The following is a 23,182-nucleotide window of genomic DNA, read 5'->3' as shown; positions in this document are numbered from 1 at the left end:
TTACTTCAGTCTTACTCAGGAACACCTTAAGTGTCTTGCCTGAATATTCCCAAACTGTAGGTTAGTCCCCAACATCTGCAGAGAACAGAAGATGCTTTGATAAAGACAGTGACTATATATTTATGTCTGCTCCTACATATTATTTCACTCCGGTTAATCAACACAAAGCAATCCTCGCAGTCTGGCTCTCTGGCCGTGATTAATTTGTTGTTGAAATGGTTGTGTATACAAGGCTATGATGTAATCATAACAGAAGGATAAAAGAAAGAGAGAGATAGGGAGATAATGAGCAAGAGAAAGAGAGAGAGAGAGAGAGAGAGAGAGAGAGAGAAAGACGGCAACAAACTTTACCCCCAACTACCACCATTTATGCACCTGAATAAATCTTATTTAACAATGTTACATTTATTACATTTTTTACATATAACTGTTTTCTAAATGTACATCTTTACTTTTATTTTCTGGGTTTGTTTTGTATTATTATTTTGCCTCATTTATTCTAAAACATTTTTCATTAATTCTATATTTGTTCACTTTTTAAATGTTTATGTGCAACACTGTACTCAAACCTTGCCTATAAAACCTATATATATATATATAGGTTTTATAGGCAAGGTTTGAGTACAGTGTACAGTTTGAGTATATATATATATATATATATATATATATATATATATATATATATATAGAGAGAGAGAGAGAGAGAGAGAGAGAGAGAGAGATACAGCAAGAGCGTGAGAGACAGGAAGAAAGTGAGAGTCTGAAGTCTATATCTTTTCTTTGGAGACAAACACCCTGAATATTGGAGCTAAACAGGAAATCAGTAATGATTAACATTAATTGGACGGCGAATCTGAAGCCTGTGAAGCATTAAAGAAAGAAAGAAAGAAGGGAAAAAACACTGTTCTCTGTATTTTTTCTTGACTTTCTATTTTTTTAATAATTAATGAAATGTAAATATTCCGCGGAGTCCAGAAAGTGGTCCGTGGTGGGAGAGGAAGAGCCATGTTTACATAAGAGCTGCGAGAGCGTTCTCAGTGCACGGAGAGGTTACGAGTCTGGCCCATTTCTGGAAGATCCAAGACAGAAGTAACGGGGCCTGGTCCCGGGGGGTCCGCCACTGCGCGGGGGTGTGTTTGCATATTTTGGAGAGTGTTTATGCGCCTCGGCTCGTCTGCTGCAAGCTGCGGACCCTGATCAATTCAGTCAGCGGCGGTTTAAACGCTGTTTACTGTAATAACATCAACAGCCGGCAAACCCCCTACCTCTCTCGCTCTCTCTCGCTCTCTCTCTCTCTCTCTCTCTCTCACCCCTCCTTCTTCTTATTTCCTAAACGTGGGGCTTTAACAAAGTAGATCCTTGCGTCCATACAGAGGAATCAAAATCAAAGCCTGACTGTGGAGCTCATAGTGGCGGTGTCCCTGTGATCCTTACAGAGGAATCTCTGACAAAGCAAACAAGGGGGAAAACTGGAAAGGCAGTGGAGGAAGAGGGGGAAAGGCGGTATGAAGGAGGAGGGAAAGGGAGGGGGACGGAGGGAGGGAGGGAGGGCGAAGACAAATTGAATGTGGCACGAACAAGTTTACTTTCATCCCCGCTGACTGATTGGCATCAACTGCCAAACGCGGCGGAATGGCGGCGAGACAAGGCCCGCACCGTTTAAACCCGCACAACCACAATTACTTCAGACAAGCTTTATCAGCCCCCCTCCACAACACTAAGTAAATCACTCGCTTTATTCCTGGAAGCTGTAGATTCCATTAAAAAGCTTCATGAGGAGGGAAGAAGGGGGGGGAAAAAGTCCATTTAAGCCCAGCACGAGAGCAAAGAGCCCGACTCAGCACATCCGAGTGCGACTGGAGCGCTGTCCTCACACACTTGATGATATAATTCTTAATGTACGCCTGGAGAAGACATAAATCTTGGAGCCAGACATCACCTGAGAGTCTTTTTTTTCTCTCCCTCTTCTTCCCCCTCTCCCTCAGCTTTATGATGAATTGTTTGCAACATCCCCACGACTAAAGCCTTCAACCTCTTCAAACCTCAGCCTCTAATAACTCGGCAGCGTAGGGTAGCGTAGGGTGGGGTTGGTGGTGGAGGGTGGAGGGTGGTTGTGGTGGAGAAGGGTGGGAGTGTATTGGGGGGGCATGACAGAATGATGAATATCACAACAGACAGCTCCAATATGGCACAATTTTAGCAGATCAATATCAGGCTGCAATATAAGAAAAAAGGAGCAGATATTAGTCTACACAGTGTATTACAGATGAGGTACATCTCTCCTCTCTGCTCTGGCACTGGACCTCGCCGATATTTCAAACACACACACACATACACACATGTCTCAAGAATTCCCGAACATCACTGCCTCACACGCATCTGCTGAGAATTAGCGTGGCGTTTTGATTGACTCACCCAGACTAGGTTCCTTAAACACACAGCACCCTCGGTAGGAGGGTCCCACAAAGCTGCTGGAACCTATTATTTATGAGAGGTCCAAAAAATTCATCACACACTAATGGGAGATAATGGTTCTCCTAAGGCCTCGGGGCTGGTGTGAGGCTGACGGTACAGTTACTGTGGCTTTAAGAATGATTCCAGAGGAGGCGAGGAGCTGCTAAATTCGGGGATGAGACAATTCAACCACTTGTGAATCTCTGCTTTACATAATTAACTACAGGACCGCAACTAGAGCGCACCAGCTGATGCACACACTACTCTTGTTCAAACAGCAGACAGCCTCGTGCGCTGACACCATCTAGGCCCCAAACATAAATCTTGAGCTTTATGATTTGCCACTCATAATAATTCATCAGTCATTTTTACATGGTCATATCTCAGTTTTGCTACTGCGCCTTTAAGACTGACATGTAAATGACTTCAGTTCTGACTGGCTTCTCTTCATTACGACTGAATGCCAGGAAACACACCTTATCCATTTGGTGTATATGAACGTAACAAAAACAAAAATTCCCATATGCATGGGACTAAATAACACTCCAAAAATACAATGTTAGGAGCCTTTATAGCAGTGGTCAGCAATAGGTGGAACATGGTCGGATCCATACGCTGTCCTATCCAGAACTGAACCTATAACTTAGTGAGAATTCATTTATTCATTCATTCATTCATTCATTCATTCATTCATTCATTCATTCATTGTCTGTAACTGTTTATCCAGTTCAGGGTTCCGGAGCCTACCCAGAATCACAGGGCGCAAGGCGAGAACACAACCTGGAGTGGATGTCAATCCTTTGCAGGGCGATACACACTCACACATTCACACCTATGGACACTTGTGAGTCACCAATCCACCTACCAACATGTGTTTTTAGACCGTGGGAGGAAACCCACGCGGACACGGGGAGAACCCCCCAACTCCTCACAGACAGTCACCCAGAGCAGGATTCGAACCCCCAACCCCAGACCCCTGGAGCCGTATGTCTGCGATACTACCGCCACTATACTTATTGAGAATTACTGAGGACTATTTAATTTTGAACAGTGTTTATTTTAACTGGTGTAACTGTGCATTATGATGAGCACCATGACTGGATTGAATGACAAACACACACAATTCATGGTTCTAGACATCATCGTTCCTGGGTTGAAAAAAAATAGCCCACAGGACAAGAGCTCTTTCAGGATACTTTCTGGAGCACAGTGTTTGGTGTGGTAATAAGGACACTGATCACTCTAATGTGAATGTGAATTCTAATACCTCTCAAACTTTTTTTTTTATTATTTAAAGCAACACTATGTAGTATTTTTACCTTAAAATCACAGCTTTAAAATAATTGTAATGCTTCACTTACCTGTAATAGGGAGAAAAGAGTTTCTGTCATTGCTAATCTAGGCTCAGCACTGCAGAAAATGCACTATGTATACTTAAAAGGAGGGTAGGAAACCATCCCTCCCCTCTTGATTTCTGGACAGTGTTGTAAACGTGTATGACACTCTGCAACTGTAGGGAAAGCCCAGGAGCCAAAATACAACAGTGAGTCATCTAAAACACACAGGAAGACTGACAAAGGGGCTTTTAAAAGAATCAAAACATGTTCGAGCAAAATTCCCCAAGTCCACTTTAAGCGACCAGCATAAGGGGCCAGATCCAAACTCATAATGACCACGTAATTTTTTTTCTGAATCAGATCCACTCCCATTGATAAGACAAGCTTTAGAATAAAAGGGGTGGGTGGGGGACAAGAAAAGGGAATTGCAAATGTTCATAATGCGTAATATCTTCTCTCACCAGGGAACAGCACACAGGCCCCTTAGCTGTCAGCGGCAATAGGGCCTTGCCATTGTGAAAGCTCAAGCTTCGTTAAATGCTATTAATGGAACACAGTATCCCTTGTGCGGCGAAACTTGTCAGCATTTCATTAGAGATTGATAAACATATAATAGAAGAGTGTCAGGCTCAGTGTGGAGTGTGTGACGGGCCAGTGGATTGGTGGTGGTGGTGTGAGCTGGTTGGGGGTTGGGGGGTGGGTGCTTTCTTCCCGAACTCTGAACTGACAGTCTGAATGATTCTGAACAGGAACCCAATTACATATGAAGCACCATTGAGCCCAAAAAATGAGCCGTGATATTACAGGAAAATCATCTGAGATGAAAAAAGGCATGTCCTCCTAAATCCTTACTGGGTAGTACTTTTAGGACCCAGTGTATTCAACAGCACAACGCCATGATGGACTGTTGATCCTATACTGATTCTAACTGAATACACTAAGCAGTGTACTCACATGTATTGTTGAGCCCCTACTGACTCTGATTGAATCTACTGAATACGCTACTCAGAACACTCAGTAAAGTCAGTGGGGAATCCACCGTACATGGTGACATTGTGATATTGAGATATTATGATGCATTGTGGAGAATGTGGCTTCTACTAATTATAGCCCTGAATGCAAGTACATTGTTTCAGGCCCAAAGTTTGCAAACAAGCACCAATCAACTGCACACCACACCGCATCCCACCAGCTGCGCATCTACATTATTTATTCATTCCAATCTGGTAAAAAAAAAAAACCTTAAAGGTACACTAAGTAAGATTTTATATTATTGCTTGCTCCTGGGCTCAGCATACAGCTACAGACTTTAATTCACTTTTACACCAAAGCCCTAAAATCAAGGGAGATAGAAAGTGTGTGTGTGTGTGTGTGTGTGTGTGTGTGTGTGTGTGTGTGTGTGTGTGTGTGTGTGTATGTGTGTGTGTGTGTGTGCGTGCGCGTTTGTGTGAGGGGGGTGGCTCCCAACCTTTCTCCAAAGGTTACATAGTGCAGTTTCTTCAGTGCTGAGCCCATGGTAGCTATGATAGAGGCTCTATTCTCCCTATTACAGGTAATTTGAGAATCACAATGATTCTGAAGCTGTCATTTTAAGGCAAAAAAAAACCTACTACCTAGTGTTGCTTTAATAGGCTACTCTATGTCAAAAATGAAATCAGACAGTGGCTGAGAGAACAACACAACACAAAGTGTTAAGTCTCCTGGCTGCATCTTTGGTATTCAGAGACCAAACTTGGCAAATGTGTTCATCGCTGCTGAAGAAAGTAATATTCATAAAATAAAATAAAACAAAAACAGTGCTTCTGAGAGGAAAGTATATAAAGTGAGATGTGTGCAACTCTCTGGACAATAATGCTGTCAAGAAGAAAGTAAATAATTTAGGTCAGGGTCGTGATTATTATTCATTCTTTCATTATCTGTAACCCTTATGAAATTAAGGGTCGCGGTGGGTCCAGAGCCTACCTGGAATCACTGGGCGCAAGGCGGGAATACGCCCTGGAGGGGGCGCCAGGCAACACATCACACACACACACACACATTCACTCACACACTCACACCTACGGACACTTTTGAGACGCCAATCCACCTACCAACGTGTGTTTTTGGACTGTGGGAGGAAACCGGAGCACCCGGAGGAAACCCACGCAGACACAGGGAGAACTCCTCACAGACAGTCACGTGATTATTATTATTATTTTTTTTTTTTGCTGCATAATTGTTGAGACTGGCTGTTTTCTCTGCTAACACCCCAATCCACATGACAGATTTGGGGACTTTTGTACTGTTCACTGAATGCTGATCAAGGCACTTAATGTCTGTTATACCATCAGCCATTGGTCACTAACACTGTTAATCAGTTAATCTCCTCTTTTTTTGCCAGCTAGTAAGAAACATGGGGAGATAGATAATTAAAAACATGTCAGGTGAAAGTCCAGCAGCCTTGCTCTGAGTATATGTTCTACATTGCATGCTTTGTTCGTCTTATTAACCTTCTCGCTTCTCAGCGCGCCTTTAAATGAAATCTTTAGCCCTTTACATGTGAAATTAAAACTGCAGTCCCCTGAGCGCTTTTAATTATTCCTCTCCTGAAAAACTTCCACTTTTGTCAGCCTGCTTTATTAGCAAAGCAGCCTACTCCCACTCTCCCTCTCTCTCGCTCTAACTCTCTCACTCTCTTTCCCTCGCTCCCCAGGTCTGTCATGCTTCACTCCTTTGAATCTCTCGCCCTCTCCCTCCCTCTCTCTCTTTCTCTCTCTCTCTTTTTTTTTTTTCCAGCGGGCCTGTTAAATTCTCACCTTGCACTGCCCTTGTCATCAGCCCATTGAAGCACAAAGCTAGGCAGCCAGGGAGTGTTTACTCATTTCCCCAGCACATTATCTTTCACATTAATCACAGGCTCGGACCTTCTGGACACGGCACACTCTCCTGCTCCGCGCTGGACCTCACGTTTCCCTCACATCTGACCACAGCTCCTGCCCTCACCTCACCACACCACGTCAATGGCTGTGCTCCAGATCTAACAGAGATCTTACTCTGTCTCTTTGTGCTGAGGCTCTGCTAAGAACTTTAGAATCTCCTCAGGATGGATAACTAATAAAATAATAAATAAATAAATAAACAAACACCGGCCTTTCCCACATCAATATGCAAGACAAATGACGCAGAAGTCAGTGGATCTAATTAACTAAAATTAATTGCATGTAAATTACATCTGTATTTTTTAAAATGCTAACTAATTCCCTCCTTTTTTTTAGCATCGGATGTTTGACAACGCACTGAGGGACTTCTTTCGGAAAGCCCTGTTTCTGCCATCGCACCGAATGAGAGCAGGATAAAGATCTAGCTGACAGATGCTTTGAGTAGAGCATAGGTTATCTAAACACAAAACATCTTTGAATACAAATTTCCAGCACTTTGTGGTACCTAAAGCAACTTGGCGACTGCATTATCTGCGCAGATAAACAAATTGGTCTTCCCATTGAACTGAGCTGATTTCAACATTTCCATGAAAAGCATGTTCTATGGGTTCCACTGCTAGACCTCTTCAAAAGGAAAAGATAGCCACAGGGAAGAGGCCTGGACGAGGCCAGAAACTTGTTGGTGAAACGCATGCTAAGCTATGGCTCACTATGCAGTTTCTAATGAGGTTATGGACAACAGCACCATAATCATTAATGATCGAGCTCCTTCTCTTTGGCCTCTGTCCTCCCGCAATTAACATTTTTCTTTTTTTTTTTCACTGCCTTGCCAAAGGCAGCAGTGGGGAGCGGGGCAGGCAGCAACATCTGAAATTCAAATAAATGAGCAATGTAAATAGTTTAGAGAGTAAGTTTACCCAGTGAACAATGGCCCCTTATGAGACACAAGTGAGGAAAAAAAAAAAAGCAGTGTGGGGACAGAAGCAGCGGGGGGTGAGATGAGCCAGCACAATGTGGCCCTTCTCCTAAAGCAACTTGTTATCAGGCGCAACGCAGAGGCCTTTTCAATCTGCATTTAAATACATTTCATTCCACTCGCTCATTTGCATTCATTTCTCCCATTATATTTGGAAATGGCCAAATGTCTAGCCGACACAATGTGGAAGCCTATCACCGGCCAGAGAAGCCCACACCTGATGCCAATTTAGGCCGCTTGGATCTTTTCATTGCCATGGCCCGATCTGACAACTCGAGCTCTTCGCAGTCCAGGGGACTTTTCAATTGGATTTGCTTGTGGTGACAAAATTGTTTTGCTCGTGGAGGAGTTTTTTTTTCTTCTCTTTTCCTTTCCCCCCACTCTCTCCCTCTCTCTCTCTCTCCCTCTCTGTAAGGGGCTGGGCGTCTATTTGGGTGCCATGGGAAAACTAGTGGCGAATGATTCTCAGTGGCTTCTGATTTCCACTATTTGTTCAGCATTAGGCCCACTTATCTCTCAAAGAAAAAGCAACATGTGGAGAGAGACTGACAGGCCGAAAGGCAGCCTCGCTAACGGCTCCATTGTGCGCTAAGGATCTGCATTCAAACAAGAGGGGCCCTCTTTCTCTCTCTCTGTCTCTCTCTCTCTCTCTCTCTCTCTCTCTCTCTGTCTCTCTCTCTCTCTCTCTCTCTCTCACACACACACACACACACACACTCCTGCTCGGCTGCTTTCACACACACACACACACACAGACTCAGTTCTGCTGCAGTCAATTACCACCGCTAATCCTGCCCGCAATAGGGAGTAAATATTTCATTACGTTTTCAAATAAACACTCGGTGTGGACCAGTGAAGTGTCATCTGCGACGAGAGAGAGAGAGAGAGAGAGAGAGAGAGAGAGAGAGAGGCAGAGAGAAAGAAAGAAAGAAAGAAAAAGAGACGACAAGTGAAGACCCCTTCAATTTGAACGATAAAAAAAAACAGTGGCTGGCACAGAGTGAGCTTTTCAGTGCCTAAAACAACCGAAAAATGAAGAACTGGCAAGAGATGACTGTAAACAGTTTAAACACGAAACAATTTAGCGAAAGGGGGTGCATGCAGGGGGGTGGTTGAGATGGAGCAAAATAATGTGCGCTCATAAGCGAGGCCTTTTTTTCCACTGAACTTTTTCTGGAGGACTCTAGGCTGTTTTCTTTTCCGTGCTAAAGCAAACAGAGAGCGGCTGCTATCAAAACCTACATAGACACCATGTCATTTCCAGCGTCCAATAAAGCGTAAGCTGTCTTGGAGGAATTAGTGGCAAAACTAAAAACACAAGGGAGGGGGGTTGGTGCTGGTGGTGGTTGGGTGGAGGTGCTAGTGGTGGAGGTAGCGATGGTGTGGGGGGCTGATGGAGGGATCCCGGCGCTTCGTGCTCATTAATCACTGCAGTGTCTTTGACCTTTCATTTGCCAAGGGCGCAAAAGCGAGGAGGAGGGTGGCCAGGGCCGAGGAGGGGAAGAAGAAAAGAAAAAGAGGAGGGGGGGTAGAGAGAGAGAGAGACAGAGAGAGAGAACTGCAATAGATATGCTAAGTCCAGAAGATGCCACAACACATTCTTAATGAAGAGTGAAATTAATCAGCTTCACGGGTTGTTAGATGAATCAGGCACTTCCCGAGCCCCTAGGTGCTATCAGCTGCTCCGGAGCTTCGATAAAGACAGATAGGGCCCTTGCCCATTCACACATGTTATTAAAAGAATTACAGAAATGCACCTTCTTTAGGGGACAGGGCTTTTGGGTGCGAATTGCGCGATGCTGCCGTTGACTTTATTTTAGACTCTAAAAGAATGCCCCCTAGAAGAAAATCTGACTTAAACAATCAGCTGTTTTTACTAACACAATGTAAACAATAGTTATATTGATTTAAAGTGATTCTTTTTATTTATTTGTTTATTTCTTTTTACATGTTTAAAAGACTCAATTTGCTTTGAAAGTAGTCCCTGACTGAACTAGTTATACACTCCACAGTGGGTCGCCACATGGAGTGGCCATGTTTTATAACATGTTTAGCAGAGAATTCTTGAGATATATTTGCCACTAGGTGACAGAATAATAGCTGTTTCATAACATAAAGACTAGAATAATTAAATGCACCTGTAACAATGAATGATTAGCATTACAAATAAAGCAAACAAACAAAAAACACATCTTTGAATCTGATCACTGTCTTTAGTTTTGTATAAGATATTTATTTAGTTCATTTGCAGATATGATTGTTATTATATCAACTAGTCTGAGCACAGTGGCCCTTATTCAGCAAAGTTGCGTATAGTTTAAATTTGATCATCAAGGGTGCGCACACAAATTTTCCTGAACAATTTAGATTTATCAATTTCATCTTTGGCATGTCTCTAAAACTGAAATTAAGGCTTGTGTGAAAATTTAAAAACCTGACAAAAGAAATTATTGGTATGTACTTAAACAATTAGACGTATCTATACCATGTTTAATAGCAAAACGAATAAAAATAGAAAATAAAAATAAATTGTGCATATGGCAATCAAGTACAATTATAGCAATATAAACACATGCTGTATTTATTCCATGTTCTGTTAAATGATATATTACACTGTGATTTTATTTTGTAATACTGATATCAGCCAAAAATTATACATAAACACAGCAAGTGTAAAGCACTTACAATGTAGACTGCATTTCTCAGCCTTTCTACAATCCCAACTATTTGCTCACAAGCCTCAGAATTCCACGCTATCATTGACTAACAACTAATCTATGTGCATGACTTAGGGTGTGTTCATTAAAATGATATGTAAATAAAGCACTGGTTGTCTGGTACTTGATTTCAAGCACTGGAGCTGATTCATCAACTGCGCTCAAATATCCACTAGTTTCCACATCATACAAAAATTTGATATGTGCTCATTTTTAATGAATAACTTTAATACCTTTACTGAGCTCTCCCCTCAAATTCAAGAGGAGATGGATGGAAGATTACTGGGATTTTTTTGTCATCAGGAAAAATATCTGAGCATCAGGAGGCTACAGCTAAAGTCTTATTTACTTTCCATCTAATTCCTGTGATGTGTAGGAGAAACTACAGAGAGATGTTAAGGAGATTTCTTTCTTGTTTTATTCTTAAATGTGGTGATCTTTAATATTTCTTTATCAGTCGGAGAAGCTACAGAGATGGTAGAAAGATTTCTTGTAGTTTTGTTCTGGTGAAGGAACCACAAAGACATGCAGACTGTTTGTCTAGGGGAAGAGGGAGGGCCATGTTGATTTACACAAGCAGATAATGTGGCACAAGAGCAAGCACAAGCTGCAGCTGGAATGACATTGAGTGCATTGCTCCAGAAATAAATGTTTTCACTTTAGCTAACACATGTAAGGAGTCGCTGGCAAAAAAAAACAAAAAAAAAAAAAGGGAAAAAAAAAACGCTTTTTACCTAACTGTGTAAGAGCTCGCGAGCACAAACATTCCATTAGCGGTGCAGTCAAAGGCCAAGCCATCTCCAGAAAGCTCATTTATATAAAGGCTGCAGTCATCCTCCAGGCCTCAGTTCTAGGCAGCTGCCTGGCCAGTGCAACATATGGGAAGATACTTACTGCAATGAGGGAAAAGTGACTGTTGGTTAATGGGGGTGGGGGGAAGCACATGTTACACTCTCAGAAAAACTGTCACTGCAATGGCTCCATTCCAAGCAGCCTCAAAATTGTCAGTGGAGAACATTATTATACCAGACTCATTCATTCACTTTCAGGGTGCATGTCATCCTCATAAGGGCCAAGGTGAGTCCTAAGCCTACCTGGAATAATTGGGCATATGGCAGGAGCACCCACTCACCCACTCATTCAAACACTATTTCCCACAACAAATCCACGTACCAGGTGTATATTTGGGCATGTATCTCCATTTTTGTTCATTTTTAGTTTATTGCAGCTGTTCTTCACATTGTGTGAAAGTATGATTCATTAATTCATTGGCTGTAATCACTTATCCAGTTCAGGGTTCCAGTAAGTCCGGAATCGCTGGGTACAAGGCAGGAAGACACCCTGGTGGGGGTGCCAGCCCTTCACAGGGCAACACACATTCACACATTCACTTACACTATGGACACCTTTGAGTAGCCAATTCAGCTACCATGAGACAGTGAGAAAAAACCAGAGCACCTGAGGAAACCCACGTCAACACATCAAACTCCTCACAGACAGTCACTCAGGGCAGGGCTCGATCCCACAATCCCAGGACCCAAGAGCTGTGTGACAGGGACACTACCTGCTGCACCACTATGCAGAGTCTTTTTCTTTGACTTCCATTGATAGTTAAGAAGGGTTTTTTCTCCTCTCCTATAAAGTTACTGTTTCAAGTTACTATGGAATAGAAACCCATTGTCCCACTTATTTCATACACCCCAACAGCTATGTTATAACTGTAGTTGTACAGTACATTGCAATTCTAACAGTGTGCAAAAGAGCATAGAAAACAAGTACAACATGTCTTCAGTTTAAAAGAAAAAAAAAAGGCTTTGAGAATGTATCAAGTCATACATTAACGAGGTTTCATCTGGAATCTACAGTCTATCTAGTTCATAGGTCTTCAAATCCATACCTTGGAAGCAGGTTCCTGGCTGGGATTTTAAAATGGCTGGTTGGTATGACATTATAGCTCAGCGGTTCTAAGTTCTGGTCCTGGTGGGCCACTGCTCTGCATGTTATAGTTTTCTCCTCACTCCATCACACTTACATACATTGGGAAGGGTTGTTAATTAACTCATTAGTTGCTTAATGTGTGTTGGAGCAGATGAATATCTAAAATGTGCAGGGCAGTGACCCACAACAGCCAGAACTGAGTAGCACTTCTATATCTGCCACTGACTAGAAAGGAATAATGTCAGGCTTGGACGACCCATGCTATTAAAATGATTATAAAAATAGTTCATGTTCAGAGTCTGTGTTCTGCTATTCAGTGCTACAGTTTGTTAAAAAACATTCTGGACACTCTCTCAATGAAGACCGTCCATCATTGCTCCAATAAAGGAACTAGACATTGGAAAGTTGTTGTGAGGAAGCCCAATTGTTGTGAGGAAGCCCAAACAGGGCTGGACAATATGGCCAAAATGTATATCACGATATATTCCTCAATTTTGGTTGATACGATATAATTCCCATATCAATATGAACAGTGTCAAATCCACTGATAAAAATTCAAGAACAAACAAGAAACAAGATATCACCTTCAAACATAAACCTATTAGCTTTGTCAATATTAATATTTTTTTAAACTACATTTTAAATTGAGTGTCCAGTAATGAACGTCAGTCAGTGACAGATGCTGTAAATAATGCATATTGAACATGTATTTGAAAATCATATCTGGAGATAGCTCTACATAGCAGGAGAGCCTTCTGTGACCCAAAACTAACTGTCCAATATCATCATTCATTCGTGTTGCAGAATCACTTCATCATGATCAGGGTCGCAATGGGTCCAGAAACCTAAACAGAATCATATGGCACAAGGCAGAAGCACCACCTGAACAGGGCACCAGTCCATCTCAGTGCCATCCCACATCAGTACCTCACTAACCGTTATGAGGCTGACTGACAGCAAAGGTCCACACCCTCCTAGTAGTACTACAACGTTTCTGAGTAAATTTTTTATGTGCCTGTGTTCTCTAAACTTTTGACCATACAATGTAATGCCTTTTCAAGTTCTTCTTGGATGACCCTTGCTTGACCTGGTGTCTGTTTATTAAATAAGCTATAGGTAGTTAATATACATAAGTTGCATCACATTTCCAGTCTCGTGGATTCTAACCCAGAAATTTCCTATTTAATTTCATATGAAATTAATTTCATGAGTGGCAGGGTAATTACCACTTTTTTCTGTTCTTTTTCTTATGCTGTAAATACTGGCCTATGTTTCTAAAAAGTTTCTCCACACAGTGTCACACATCATTCTAATATTATAACAGGCTACAAATATGCATCTCATTTTACTTTTTAACCCTAATTGCAGTGTGAGGTTAATTCAATCAGCCCATTTCTACCTCTGAAGTGTCTGCTCCAATTTAATTGGCTATTTTTATTGCCTTCGTTAGGTTTTAATTGAAACCAATAGGGATCTAACAACAAATGTGACATGTTGATGTCTGGGGGATAGCTATAAATACTGTATGTGACAAAAATATGTGCATTGTTAATGTGATTTCTTAATGCATTTTCAGAGGGAGTGCACACACAGAGTTGTCTTTTGGCATTCTGTTAAACATTCTATTAATGAGATGTGTGAATTGTCGTGGTGGACAATTCACAGTTTAAAGGCTTATTATTGTTTGCAGTCACCTTAGTATTAAGTGTTTAATATTTCTCACTTTTTATAAATATCAGTATTATTTCTGAAAATCTAAGTTTGCCCGATGCCCTCACTCCTCCCTTTCTACCTTTAAGTCTCCAGTAGTTGGGTAGCAGACATGGGCAGAACACACCAAACTCCACACAGAGAGTGGCGAGGCGTAAACACCTGGACCCCCAGGCCCCAGAGAAGCACAATATCGTTATCACCATTGTGCCCGTGTGCTGCCATTTTGTGAGTGTTTATATGCTCAGTTTAGCGTTGGAGTTGAGGTTAAAGTTTGAGTTAAGATTAAAGTTCGGATCCAGCCCTGTTCAGAATGACTGGTTCAGTGCCTGTTCCTTTAAATGAGAATGACCCACAACTCAGTTCGGCACAAGAGCCCAGGAGTGAGGAGCAAGGAGTAGCTCTGGTTTTTAGCCATTTTCACTTGGTTCTCTTTCTTCTTTCTATTTTTATATTTAACCACTACATGTATTGCATGTGTTTGTGCTGTTCTTTTAATGGTCTGTGGGCATTTAATGGGCATCTTTTAGTGGGAAGACAAGGAGGCGGGACAATTTTGAAGTGTCCGTGCTTTATATAAGAAGTAGCACAAAATCAGAACGGCTTGTTTCATCCCATATTGTCTAATTTAGGAAGCCCTCAAAAAACGACAGTGATGGTTCGTTTCACAGGTTGTAAGTAAATAGGCTCCATAACCTCAAAAAATATACACTCAAACACAGAAAAAGTCTCCTTTAAGATTCAGCATTAACTGTGCAGCTTATATTTGGGTAGGGATTCTGTTTAGGTTATGTATTTATTATATTTATGTTTTGTACTGTTTAAATATAGTGTATATGTCTTTTCTTTTTGCACAATGTGTGGAAAAAAAGAGAAATAAAAACATTCTTACAGCCACTGTTTATTTCACATTTGGGCTTTGACCTGAAATATTTCTGAATGAAAACGAACTACAACATGACTTCGGTATATGTAACACCTTGATCAAACGAACAGCAAACATCAGGCTCAATTGGCATGGGTGATTTATCAGGCCATTCTTGCATGTGTAGGAGACAATCAATGGCATTGCACCAGGTTGTCAGGTTCTCTTCTGTCACTGAATGGTGTTATGCATTCAAAAGAAAAAGGATTGCATAGCCATTGACACAAGAGTGAACATTACCATGAATCCCCTGTATCAAATTCTGCACAGCAGCTTTGCCCATTGACACTATTGATCTGTGTCGTGGCAGCCATTACAGTGGGAGATTGACCTGCTTCATTGTGTGAGACGTTCCATGCCTCTGTTCATTTGATGCATATTTCCATGAATCATTATTTCATTGTCTCACTTCAGAACAGACAGAGGTTTGTAGGGCTTTACTTATAATAAGGTTTGCATTTCTAACTACAGATGAAGAAGACCCATATAATAGTCAATATAGGTCTAGGATTTGGGGAGCAGTGCTATAACATTTAGCCACATAATTTAAGTCCAAATTCAACCTTGTCCAACTGGGGAAATATATATATATATATATATATAGCTTATATATTTAGGCTTAGCTTTATCAGACTAACTGACAAACCCTGCTTTGTTAAACACCCCCATGGGCATAACCAAGGTTTGTGCGAAGCGTGTGATGGTCTGCATGGCTATTTTCTAGGCGGCTCATGGAGTGCAGTCACTGTGGGTGATGGCAGCTGGGCACAGGGCTTTAAATATCAGCCCCCATTTCTCAGAGAGCAACAAAACAAAAGGGAGAATGGACAAAAAAAAAGAATGATAATCTTAGCTGTTCCCACCATGGTGTTAGTGTGGAAAGGGTATGTGGGCCTGTAGCTAGAGTGGAAAACACCAGCAACTCAAGCCTGACATCTGTATAAAAACAAAAATAATCTGCTGTCAGCAGAATGTTCAATGACTTCTATCACCCTGCTGCTGCAAAGGACCAGCGGCTGCAAGGATTCTGCTGTTATGCTAGGCTCAGTGGATCGGAATGCATGCTAATTACCATCAAAAAATATGTGTCGAGGCTTACGCTTTCTGGCACAGCTCCGTACCTTGGAGAAGGACGTGCCAAAAGGTTCCCGCGAAACCCCGAGATTAATGAACGTTGTTGAATCGTCGTAATGCCGTGTCAACAAAACCCATACATTTCATTACAGAGGTCATGGGAGCTTGTGTTTTAATGTCACGGTTAAAATTTTACAACATATGTCTTAGTCAATCGAGAGAAGCTGAAAAAGTGAGATAAATATTTTACTCCCAGTACACGTCTGCATTATTTATGTTACTGTAATCACATGCGCGCATACATTCAGATACAGGCCCAGCCGCTTTCACATATCTCGCCAAATAAAGCTAAAATAAGGAGCAGTGTTATTTAAAAAGAAAAAGAAAAAAGAAAAAAAAGGAGATTCACAAAGTGCATCTTTGTTGCCTGTCATGTTAACGTAGCCCTCTGGTAAACAGGAACAAACCTTCCCCTTTAAATAACTGATAATTTTTTGGATTAAAAGAGGCAGTTCATAGATAATGAATTCTTCATAGTCGAACCCCTGAGCTACTCGATGACCCCCGCTCTTGAAGACAGCTTTATGGAATGCCGTGCCCAAATTTTTGAAAGTTTAACCTATGTAGATCAATGTGCTTCCTTAAAAGAGTTTCATAAATTAAAGTGCAGAGGGCCCTTTTTTTCCCCTCTGTGAGCAGAAAAAGCTGATGAGACAGGTTTAGTTTAATCTCAGGCAATAGAAGTCATTAACCATTCTCCCAGGAATTAAAATATAGCTTGCCCTTTTCTTCTCTCACTTATCATTAGCATCACTTTAATCTCCCAGCGTTTCACACTGCTATTTTAATCATTACTTACTGCCTTTTGACAACTGAAGAACATGCCTTCCTCTCGCTCAGGCAATATCCCCATTTTAGCTGACAAAATGTAGGACATCATGTAAAAATATCTAAATTTTCTCTTCTCTTCTCCCTTCCTTAACACCCCTATTAAGAGTCCAGGGAAAACCAAAGAGAGAGACTAGGATAAAGATTGTTTATATGAAAACACACACACATAGGAAAGTTCAACCAAAGCAGGGGAATGTTACCCCGGGATTAAGGAATGCACGATTATATTTGCATTTATCATGTTGTTTAAGTAGATCATGGATTCCATGGATTCTCTTATGTGGGTCATTTGGTGAGTTGGGGCCATCCATTTCTTTGTCCTTGATTCAATGAAAATTTACGAGAAAATTGCATCTTTTTTTCCCAAGCCGAATATAAATCAAGCTTTATACACAGGCTTTCAGTGTCTCTGACAGATATAGGCCATGTACTGGAACTTTGTTTCCACATTGTTACATGCTGAGGGATTTATTTGGGAGTAAAATAAGTCAGACGATTACAAATATGAAGACAAGGCATCCATTCATAACTCACTTAACCCGCAAATCACAGGTTACTGAAATAAGCTTTTCTTTAAATGACACATTGTACTCAAATTCAAACTGAATAAACAGTATCATTCAAACCTTGTATCCTCCTGGATAATTTCATTTTCTAACAGTATGTGGAATTACCAGCTGCTGTTCACACTGTGGGAACATTTCATGAAGAATGGATCAACATAAACGCTCAAAAAAAGCTGAAATGGAAGGAAATCTTGTTCCATTACCATCCATACAAAGTTAGGAGCTACATTCCCTTGTCCTGGAAAGTTAATTATTTGAAGATACAAGTTTTGGATTCATCATAATCCCTATGATTAAAGAGGGAGTGTTATATATAAAGTGGATTATTTCTAAATGCTATCTGTTGCACATTTTCAAAGAGAAAATGTAAGTGAAACACTATTTATAAAGTTAAACGTTTTACTTTTGGATTAAAACGAAGGTGGCTCTTAATCTGAGCTCATTAATGGAGCAGTAATGGAGACCACTTCTCATCAAACTATTTCACACTACATTTTCTTTTTAATCGAACATAATCCGGTGTCATTAAATGCATTTACCATGCAGGAAAAACCTAATCCATGAAAGGCAGTGTGACATTTTTTACAAAAACAGGAAAGTGATCTGTGACTGTCTCTGACGACATACATCACTGGTTTTATAAACTGCTCTGAGATTAAAGGCATTAATACCAGACTAGAAAGCTCCATGTCTGTTAGATTAGTGTTCAATTACTTAATCTTATAATAGTATTTAAGGATTTTCCTACAAAAACTATTTTAAACAGCACACTATATTTTAAAATATTTGACACCATTTCATAATAAAGTGTTGGGTCTCTATGGCAAAAGAATTAAAAAAAAAATAATAGTAATAACATTACAAGACATTATCACCAAACAATGTGTCAGATTATTTTGTGATTGAGGTTTGATAAATTTGACAACCAATAGATCCACTTCAAAAATGAAATGCTTGGTGTAATGTAGTGGTTAACACTGCTGACTACAATGCACCCGGCAAGCACAACACAACTCAGCAACAAAAGTCCTCGCTCCAGACTCAAAACACTACAATTACCTTCCTGTGTTATATGAATAGAACTGTGGTTTGCTTGGGATGAGAGCATCTGCCAAAAGTTGTAAATGTAAATAATTGTTCTTAATGATTTTCCAAATACTCGCCCTCACTCCAACTACACAGAACTCATAGTAATCTCTTTGAAGTCCCCTGCTATTACAAATTATTAAACTGTTTTGAACTTGCTAACTTGTCTATGTGGTTTTGTTTCCATGATGGAAGATACCATGGGTGAAATAAACAAGGATGCAGAAAGCAAGGGTTTCTGACATCATAAACCTAAGGAACCAATCATGTGAACTTGCAGGGAGGGGCTGTCTAGCCTCAGGTGAACAACAGAGGGGAAAGTGGAGCTATGCATGCGGAATAATTGCACATAGTTACAGCTAAGTCACTTTGAAGGTGCTTAAAACTTGTAAATATATAACACTGACGAAGTGGTGGGGTTTTCGTGGTTTAATTAATGACTGAATGGGGACTTGAAATTAAAACATGAAGTTAAATGCTCTTCAAAGACCTGCCAATTTCTACAGTCTAATCATAAGATCTTATTGTATAGGAATGAAGTAATGTATGTTCGGAAGGTAGTTTAGAACTGTTAACAGTTGTCAGTTTTTTTTATGTGTCAATTTGTATGTCAAAATAAGAACATGCATTTTAGTATTTGTTATTATTAGTTTATCATTAGCTATTAGTTTGATTATTTCTGTTTTTATTATTATGAGGATATCAATGATTAAACTGCAAATCAAGCTTTATATATCAGAATCACTGTAAGTATTGTCGTTCTTCCCACCCCTAATGAAATGTCCCCCTCAGATGCAATGGAACTACTTCAATGTTTTAGCTAACAGCAGGCGCACAATGCAGACACAGCATTATGATCTGCTGGAACAGATCTAGTAGAAGAGATCAGTGAGAATAGGTTTAAAGACGATACAATGCATTTGTTGACCCCAGCAGCTACATGAAACCGGAATCACTTTTGAAGAAAAACAAGTAATAGTTTCTCCCATGGAGTCGTTCAAACGCAGAGATAACAATGTGTCTTTTTTGATCACACATTGCAATAGGAGATTTTCCTCCCTCTTGCTTCTCTCCCTCCTCTCCTACTCTCTCTCACCCTCCTTTGAAAATCAACACCAAACTCGTCCTCTGAAAATGGTTGGAAACAGTTTATGGACATTTCAACAAATCAAATCCCTCCTTTTACATCAAAAGGAAGCCCAATTCATTTCTGATCTCTATCCAAGTTCAAAGGCGAACTTAAAGTGATACTTCAAAGAAGCATGTAATCAAAGACATGCAGCTGTTAAAACAATCTTTTGTTAGTTCATTGTCTTCAAAACCCAACTCTTCAGAAAGAAGGGGAAAAAAAGAAAAAAGGCTATAAATGAGGGGAAACAGCATCAAATAAGTAAGAATCAATCAGGCTTTGGTGTTTGACCCCACAATATTTCTTCGGAGAGATGTACGTCTATTTACAGTAGCATGAAACTGTAAGCACAATAAACACAGCTCAGAGCAAATGAAGACGTTCAGACTGAGTCATTCTGACAGATACAGCACACTGTTAGTAGGCCCACTTTCTCTTTCTTATGCACTTTTCTTGTATCAGCCCACCAGAGGGGCTGAGATCGGAAATCTCAACATATTCCTCCTGACAGATAAACACACAATACTCTGAACAAAGTTCACTCATGTTTACAAGATGTGTGCTGTTTGTACACTTCATTGAACAGAAGCCAGATTAAAGAACCAGCTCAAGACAGCACTGTTTTCACCATCTCCTTTTCCTTCAAAAAGAGCATGCTGAAGTGTTAAAGTCACTATCATCACATAAAAAAGGACAGCACTTGAATTTTAATGCTGGAGTGTGAGAGAGAGAGAGAGAGAGAGAGAGAGAGAGAGAGAGCTTGTCTGCCCACTGACTGGACTTAATTTTTTAATACACGTTAGCACCTGGCTTTAATCCGACTCTAATGTTCATTGTCAAGGGTTACCGGCAAGATATCGAAAGCAGCTGTCAATCAGGCCCTGCTCAAATTAAAGTACAGCTCCATTAAGTTTCAAATGGAACCTCAGAGGTCCTCTGTGAGTCTGTCAAATAGATGAAAGCGTTACGCTTATTATATTCATATCGTCGCATATCATCTCCTTTTCTGCCATTTTTTAGCATTTTTTTTTACACAATTTAAAAACACTTTGAGGGGGTTTTAAGGACAGTGCTAGTTATTGAAAATAAATTAGATTATAGTTTAATATAAAGTCAGTATAAAGATAATGTTCCTTGACTCACACTGTTCTTTAGATTGCTCTTTTATCAACATAATCATTATTATTTATATTGTTTATTATTATTATTTATTTATTTATTATTATTAATAATTATTATTATTTCCTTTTAAATGATCAATATTGTTGTATTAATGCTTTGGGAATACTGTATGTAAATATGTTCATGCCATAGTCATAATATTTTGAGAAGAAAATCAAAAGTATTTCAAGAACAAACTGTAAAAGTTTGAGAATAAAATCACTTCTCGCCAGTGTGTGTGGATTGAGTGTTGCATGGAATGGCATCTGAGAAGTGCTGACTGTAAAGTGTCCTTTGGTATCTAGAAATGCACTATATAAGTGTAACGATCAATAAATAAATAAATGAATAAATAAAAACTGGCAATATTTCCAGAACAAGTGACAGTATTAACTCATGGTGGTCTTTTGGTGATGTACTGGAGACTACATAGAAATAACCAACATTATTTTTAGATTCTTGGCACAGATTATTACTTTAGAAAATCTTTCATTATAGATGGGTCCTGTATAACTTTTGTATCTTTAATCCAAAATATAGCAAATGAAACTTTTTTGGTAATTTTTAACATCTGTACTGTTTTTCTGGTATGATTATATATTTTTTTCTTTTAGACTTTTATGAAATTATTCTTAAAATAAACAATTTTCGCCTAGACCTTATTTTTGAAATACAATCAAAATAAAATCATGTTACATCATTCTACTATTTTGGTCCTACATTTCTAGATAAAGTGTTTTTAAATCTTTCAAACATCTTATAATTTTTGTTATTTGTAATTAAATTTATTTTTTCAAATAACAAATATCTAAATTCTATGTATGTGCATCTTTGAAAGAGAAAGAAAACCTGCCAGGTTAATATAACTTTATATTCTATTATCACTGATCTGCTCCACCAAATTACATAAAGGAATTCTGTACATGATAGTGTAGGTAACACTGGTGCTAACTGTATAAAATGTTTAGTAACACATAGGGAAGTTAACAAACGTAGTCTATTGTAACATAGTCTATTGTAAAATATGTTATTATTAAATGAAACTGACCTTACAAGATCAGAGCAAGATGGAGTTTTGTGAACATACAAAATATGTAGGCCAATTAAGACCTGAAGAAAAAAGTTTCTGGAGACCATGTTTACATTAATCAGATCAGGGAGATCTTGTTGTCCCTCTGGGTATTAGAGCAGTAGGTATTCATGCCTAATAGGGAGTTTAAATGATGGAAGCCAACTTTTCAGATGAGCAAGAACTAGTGGTAACAGTAAAGCTAACACTGGAGTGATTCAATACAATATAAGATGGTACAGTGATTGTGAATGTACAAATGCATTAACATTTTAACATTTGTTGTCTTTTACCAGCAGAAGTGCATGAGTGTAAAATTTGGTTTAATCTACCATGCTAACTCTGACTTAGCAAGCTAATCTCAACATTCTTCCTGACCATTTTTCAGTGATAAACATCAGATTAAAATAATTACTGAATACATTAATCTAGATAAAGGTTAGCTTAACCTGCAACTGCTTGCTACTGGTTTTGGCTTGAGCTGTGAGTGTTACAACATAGTACCGTCTAAAACATATTCAGCTTCATAAATGCTATTAAAAAGCTTGTAAAAACAATACATTCCACAGTAACACCTTTCCACCATGTTCTAGACTCTAACACGGACTATTTCACTGTCTTAGACTTCATGCTAGACTGAGGAAGTTGTGCTTAAAGACAACAGTGATTGGCTGAAAGGTATGTTAGAAAGAGAGAGACAGAGAGACAGAGCATGAAAGAGACACTTACCTATTAGGTGAGTTCAGAAAGAGGAATGCCACAGGAACCATGGAAGCAGGAAGAGAAAAAAAACAAGAGAAGGCATAAGTGGAAACATATAGAGCAATTTAACAAAAGCACTGTCTTGCTAACAGACAAAATAATCTTCAGGTCGCCCTCATTTCTATTCCAGTGTGTTGTACAGTGCAAGCACAAGAAAGCAGCAATGGAGGGAGATGCTGGAAATGAATGAAGGCGCCTTGCGTTTTGTAGAGCACTTAGCACGGCTTCACAAGTCTCGGGCACATAATAATAGACTGCAAAAAAAGGTGTTTGAAAACAGAGTAGTGAATACCACTTGTTTTATATTACATTATCGACAGAACAGACATAAGTGTTTATTAAAGTTAGGGCAACATTAAATTTAACACATCACTGTCCAAAGAAAAACATGTATCTCAATTTTTGTTGATTTTTAGTTTAATACATTTGAACACAGTAGCTCTCCTTCACATTGGGTGAAAACCTATGT

The 23,182-nt window shown here is 39.7% G+C and overlaps 1 protein-coding gene across 2 annotated transcripts in view; it reads right to left on the bottom strand.

Moving 5' to 3' along the window:
• The window catches only part of dachd (dachshund d), a 149,862-nt gene that overhangs the window by 89,915 nt on the left and 36,765 nt on the right, over window positions 1–23,182 (bottom strand). The window lies entirely within an intron of this gene.

Source organism: Hoplias malabaricus, chromosome 12, assembly GCF_029633855.1.
Source record: "Hoplias malabaricus isolate fHopMal1 chromosome 12, fHopMal1.hap1, whole genome shotgun sequence".
Taxonomy (NCBI): domain Eukaryota; kingdom Metazoa; phylum Chordata; class Actinopteri; order Characiformes; family Erythrinidae; genus Hoplias; species Hoplias malabaricus.
This window is presented reverse-complemented; position numbering and strand designations above follow the sequence as displayed.